General features: G+C 36.2%; 1 pseudogene; it reads left to right on the top strand.

The window, feature by feature from the left end:
• The first annotated feature begins 2,093 nt into the window (after positions 1-2,093).
• Positions 2,094-2,922, top strand: LOC150040557 (MICOS complex subunit MIC27 pseudogene; annotated as a pseudogene).
• Positions 2,923-6,342: the final 3,420 nt, after the last annotated feature.

The raw sequence follows: 6,342 nt of genomic DNA, 5'->3' as shown, positions 1-6,342 counted from the left end.
AGATTCTATGGTAGCATTAGTGTCCTGAATTATTCCCATTTTTCTCCAACTAGTAGACAGTACTTTCCCTAAAATTCCCTGAAGTCAATAAAACATGAGTAAGCATGTATGCTCATATATATATATATATATATACAGGAACACATATATACATACTTTATCCTCCATTGTATTAACACCTTTCAAATTCAAGTTATGCCCCTCAATGAAGGATCATGACTGCATGTGTGTGTGGTAGGGAGAGGGGAATGCATGACTCATGGATGTGGTCAGAACTTAATTTAAGGATGATTGCCTACAGCTATTTTAAACGCCACTCAAGAGTAGTGAAATTTTCTCTTGCCATTGGTTTAACATATTGCAGATTATATGACAATTTTGTGTCTTCTCTCAATGAAAGCCCTCATTATAAAGCCTTAACCCTAAAACTTTCCTTCTGCTTGAGAAAAGATTGCCTCCCTTCTGTCTATAACTCCCAAATCAACCATGGATCTTGCTAAGCATCAGCTATTCTTATTCTTTATGAAAAGACAAATTTGTATTTTGATTTTATAATTTTTATTATTGTGTATCTTATTATAAAAGCTTATGAATTTTTATAAAATGAATTAATAATTAAGTAAAGAAGTCAGAGTATAGTTTTTGATGAGTTAGGAAGCCATGAACTTAAAAGGATGAGTGGTCCAGATGATTCTACATAACTGTAAACTTTTTGAGCATTCTAAAAAGAATTCGTTTCACTAAAGAAAATGTGGTTCTTCCACTGTAGAATTATGATATACATAGGTAGTGAGAATCAATTAAACATAGTTTGTACATGAATGGGGTATAGCTATTGGAACATAATGTTTAAGAAGGTCACTATATAGAAAGCAATGGAGCCTGACTGTATTAAAGGAGCATTGTGATTAAAATCTATGCTAGCAGTAGTTAACAAGGTAAACATATTGAGTGGTGTTTCCAAAGAAGAAATAACCTCATGAATTTTAACTAATAACAAATATTTATTGAGCTCTGAAAGCACTATGTGAATGCTTTCAGGAAAGTTCAGAATAGTAAATAATGCACAATCTTCAGTTCACCTACTTTTTGGTTTTGCTTTGTGTCCTGGAGTTTGATCTCTGTGGACTTTGTCTCTCAAACTCCTTGAGCTTGTATTTGTTTTGACCAATGGGAGGTCAGGAGTTGTAGATTAAAGGAAGAGATAATAAACTGTTCTTTTCCTCTTTACCCTCCCTCCTTCCTTAGATCACTAGCACTTTAGCAGCAAAAACTACCCACAGTTTATTTCCAGACATTTCTATTTCACGTGATAGGAGCTCATTAAACCTGCCTATACCTATGAAAATGGTTTCTTCATTAAACTATATCCACTTTAATCTCTAAGTTTAATTTTTTTAATAATGAAAAAACAGAAGGTGTTTGGCACTGATGGCTCATGCCTGTAACCCTGCCTCTTCAGGAGGCTGAGATTGGAAGATTATGGTTCATAGCCAACCCAGGCAAGAAAGTCCACGAGACTATTATCTCCAACTAACCACCAAAAAGCCAGAAGTGGAGCTCTGGCTCAAATGGTAAAGCAATAACCCTGATCAAAAAGAAACTCAGAAACAGTACCTAAGATCCTGAGTTCAAGCCCCAGAACTAGCACACACGTGAGGAAAAACCCTACAGGTTTAGCATTTTAGCCATTTATAAGTTCATACTTCAGTAGTGATAGAAATATTTATATTAAGGCTAACCATGTTGGCTCATAGCCGTAATCCCAGTCTTTCATGAGATAGACTTGTGTGGTGCATAGTAGTTCAAGGCCAGCCAGGCAAAATTCAGTGACACACTATGTCAACAAATAAACTTTGTATTATAGAATATACCTGTAATTCCATTTACACTAGTAGAATCATGTTCTGAGGTACAAGTGGAGCAAAGGCATGAGACCTTATAGATTTGAAAAATAACTAAAAGGGCTGGAGCATGTGGCAATTGCTAGAGTGCCTTCCTAGCAAGTACAAGTCACTGAATTAAAACCAGTACCACCAAGTTTGTCCCTCTTCGCTCTCTTTTGGCAAACTTGGGACGTGAGGATCATAGACATGGCGGCCTTTAGGATGGGAAAGCTAACAGCCATGCCTGCATGTCTGCTATGTGCATCTGTAATTGTACATGAAGCTAAAGAAGTGGAATCCAAAAAGCGGCTAGTAGGACCAGAGCAGCTCCCCCATATATACTGCACCACCTCTTCAGTCTAAATATCTTCATGAACAGCCTGGTTCTTTACAAATGGCCTTTGCATCCATCCATACTAGAACACTTTATTACATTGGCTGGTGCAAGGATGTTTATGTCTTCATGAAAAATGGAATAATGGATACAGTACAATTTGGGAAAGATGCTTATGCCTACCTGAAAAATCCTCCTCGAGATTTTCTTCCCAAAATGGGTGTGATTACAGCTTTGGGATTGGTGGGTTTGGTTTCAGCAAGGAAAGGTTGTAGGTTTAAGAAAATTACCTATCCACTAGGACTGGCTACATTAGGAGTAACTGTTTGCTACCCAGCTCAGTCAGTAATAATTGCAAAGATTACTGGGAAGAAAGCATATACAACGAGCCAGCACATTTATGAAGCTGCTAAATCACTGTGGACAAGCAACAACAAAAAAGAATCACTCCCTGAACCTAAAGAAAAAACGAAGCTAGAAAGTCCCAATGAAACAGAAATACCTGCAGAAACAACTCAAGTCCTAAAACCTTCACTGCCTTTACCAAAAGAATTACACTCTGAAACAAAGACCAAATCAGCATTCACCTCAGGTACTAACCAGTTTATATCTGACCCCAACCTTATGGATCATGGGCAGTCTCATCCAGAAGAAGCAGATATGTACAGCACTAGAAGCTATAATAGACTGCTTTGGGTTTGAAAATGTCAGTTGGATTAGATTGGTGTAAACAAGGATGGACGTGTTCTCTTTTTTTTTCCATTTCTCTGAGCTACAATAAAATATCCATATTTTCTGACTCATTAAAAAAAACAGTACCACCATCACCAACACACACACACGTATGTGTGTGTGTGTGTGTGTGTGTGTGTGTGTGTGTGTGTGTGTGTATTATGTAACCTATCTCTAAAACAAAAGCTCCCATTTTTTTCCCTTCCCCCCTCTGGAAAATCTAACATTGCCTTCCTTTCTAAATATTTGTCTACTCTAGAAACCTCATAGAGGTGAAATCACCTAGAATTTGTCTTTTTATGACTGGATAATTTCATTTAACATAATATTCCCAATAGTCACTCATATTTCCTTCATTTTGAAACTTAATTTTTTCCCATTTATGTGTTACTCACTGGTAAACACCAAGCTACTTCACTATTGGCTATTGTGCCCTTGTTTATTAACAATGTGCAAATATCTCTGATTCTTCTTACAATTCCTTTGAATATATAGCTCAAAGCAGAATTTCTGAATCATTTGGTCCTTCCATTTTTAATTATTTTTAATTTGTCAGTACTATTATTTGAATTCTAGGCTTTAAAATTGCTATTCTACCACTGGAGCCATAGCTCCCAGACTAGTCTTTTGGAAGTTAAAAAGTCTGTGATGTTTAAATATATATGTGAACTTTATTAAGCCACAAGTTGCCCAGATATGTGGATAAACATCAAGTATTATTTAATATAATGAGGGCATTTATGTATGAATAATTTTTGAGTTGATAGAGTGAATAAAGTTGATTCCCCCTACCCTTTGGGAGTGCAAACTCGTTCAACCACTATGGAAAGCAGTGTGGCAGTGCCTCAAAAGGCTAAACATAGAACTCCCCTATGACCCAGCAATTCCACTACTTGGCATTTACCCAACCATCCAGAAACAAGGACATACTAAACCCACTAGCACAACAATGTTCATTGCAGCACTATTCACCATAGCAAAGATATGGAACCAACCTAGATGTCCCTCAGTTGATGAGTGGATCAACAAGTTGTGGTATTTGTACACAATGGAATTCTATGCTGCTGTCAGAAAGAATGACATTGCCCCATTTGTTAGGAAATGGAAAGACTTAGAAAAAATCATATTAAGTGAAGTAAGCCAGACTCAAAGGAACTTAGGCTCAATGGTTTCCCTCATTCGTCATAATCAGTAGAAACCTTGGGCTCTTCTAGCAGAGATTTGCAATAGAGCAAAATCTTGATACATAAGGACATATAATGTGAAGCTAATTAAAAGGACCTCCAGGATAGTGAAACAAAAGCCATATAATGAATGATTGTTGTCCTTAATGTACTATGTTGTCTCTCATCTCCTTTGCTGTCCCTTGTTATCTCATATTGGTATAGTATCTCACTTTGTTATCTAATATATTGAATTTATTTGTATTTGGATATTTGAAATTTGATAGGGAAGGGGGGAAAACCAAGACGGGTGGGGGGTATGGGGGGGGAGGGAAACGGGTACCAAGACATGTGAAAGGGTATCAATGTATGTGAATTAACGCACCTTCTATCTGGCAAATATCATGTAACCCTTTTACTAATTACAATAAAAAAGAAAAAAAAAGATATTTTACCCTTTCTACCACAACTGCCCTTGAGCTAAGACCTTAGTCTTTTTCTTCACACTTGAACTCTTAGACTAGAACTTATATAATCATTTCTCCAGTTCTCAGTCCTTCAGACTCGGACTGAAACTATACCATTGATTCAATTGAATCGCTAGGTTGCTACTAGTCACAAAACATTGTAATTTCCTTAATCATGGGAGCCAATTTCTCATATTTTCAGTACTTATTTTCGTAAGTATTTCTTAAATGATGACTACATATAATACTTTGTGCTATGTGATACCCTTGTAAGTGTGCTCTGATGTACATACTATTGGAAATAATGATTGGCATTTTATTTCCTGCCAGGGTACTGAATTCTGCCATTACTAGTATCTACAAGAGCATAGGTAATTAAAGTAGGTACATAATGGTTATTCTTGTTAAATTGGAAAGCATTTGTCTTTTGCACATAGATTCACTGTTCAAATATTTGTTAAATATTTGTATGGACATTTGTACTTCATTATCCCATCATTGTCTGCCTGAACTTTAAACTTTGAAGTAAACTTCAGAAACAGGAAATAGTGAAATAGGCTACACTGATAGAGAAGTATGGTGAGGTGAACCAAAGATTTCCTTTTAGGCTATCTGGATTTAGGGATCAGAATCAAACAATCTAGGTGTAGTATCCTTTGACTATTGGGTAATATAGAAAAGTTTGTATCAGTGTGTCAGAGAAAATGTGGAAATCTCTGATATCTGAGTTTGAACTCAGTACCTATTTTTTACCAGGTTGGTACTCTTCCACTTGAGCCATGCCTCTAGCCCCTTTTTGCTTTTGGTATTTTTCAGGTAGAGTCCCATGTCTTTGCAGTCTGATCAGGACCACAGTCCTCCTATTTAATGTCTTGTATAGCTGTAGTGATAGATGTATGTCACCATATCTAATTTATTGAGTGAGATGTGGTCTTGCAAAATGTTTGTCCAGCTGGCCTTATACTATGATCTTCCTGATATCTACTTCTTGAATAATTGGAATTATAGGTGTGAGCCACTGTGCTTAACCCAATAGAAGTTTCAATATAAGAAGACACAAACTGGGTGTCAATGGCTCATGCTTGTAATCCTAGTTACTCAAGAGGCTGGGATCACAGTTCAAAGCCAGCACATTAACTTTCATAATTCCCTTTACCACTATATTTCTGGGAAGATCTAGCCATAACTAGGAAGATCAGAATTCATTTACATTGGTTACAACCAAAGTGCCACATATTCAAGATTTAAGGGGCCGAACTGATACCTTTATAAAGAATATGATATCCTGGGAAATTAGAGAATGTCAAAACACAAAAAAGTGTTTCTATAAGAGAAGATTAAGGACATGACACAGAATGAGCAAAATAGAAACACCAAGAAAGATGATTTTGTGCTCAAAAAGGGCCTCAGGAGTATCTTTAGTGGACCTTATTACTCTCATCTTTCAATCAAATGACCGAAGCTGTATGCTATGTCTCTGTGTACAGTACAGGAAGTGTCATTATTTCATTATTTCCATTGCTTCTCCACTACAATCTATTTGGTGTAGGGATGTTCATCTGATTAAATAGTAGATTTTTATGGCTTCATTTAAATTAGCATATAGTTTATATCAGAAATAAATTGGGAAGGTTCCTCTACCATTCCATGCCAATTTTCTCTCTACGATCTGCTATGCACCCATAATATAAATTAAAAGAAAAAAACTGCTTGTATCCATGATTTATATTTTTATAATACCTTATTATTTTTTATTTACA

The sequence above is a fragment of the Megascapheus bottae genome, chromosome X (genome assembly GCF_031878675.1).
Source record: "Megascapheus bottae isolate mThoBot1 chromosome X, mThoBot2.hap1, whole genome shotgun sequence".
Classification (NCBI taxonomy): Eukaryota; Metazoa; Chordata; class Mammalia; order Rodentia; family Geomyidae; genus Megascapheus; species Megascapheus bottae.
The sequence above is the reverse complement of the archived record's forward strand: the minus strand, read 5'-3'. Positions and strand labels throughout refer to the sequence as shown.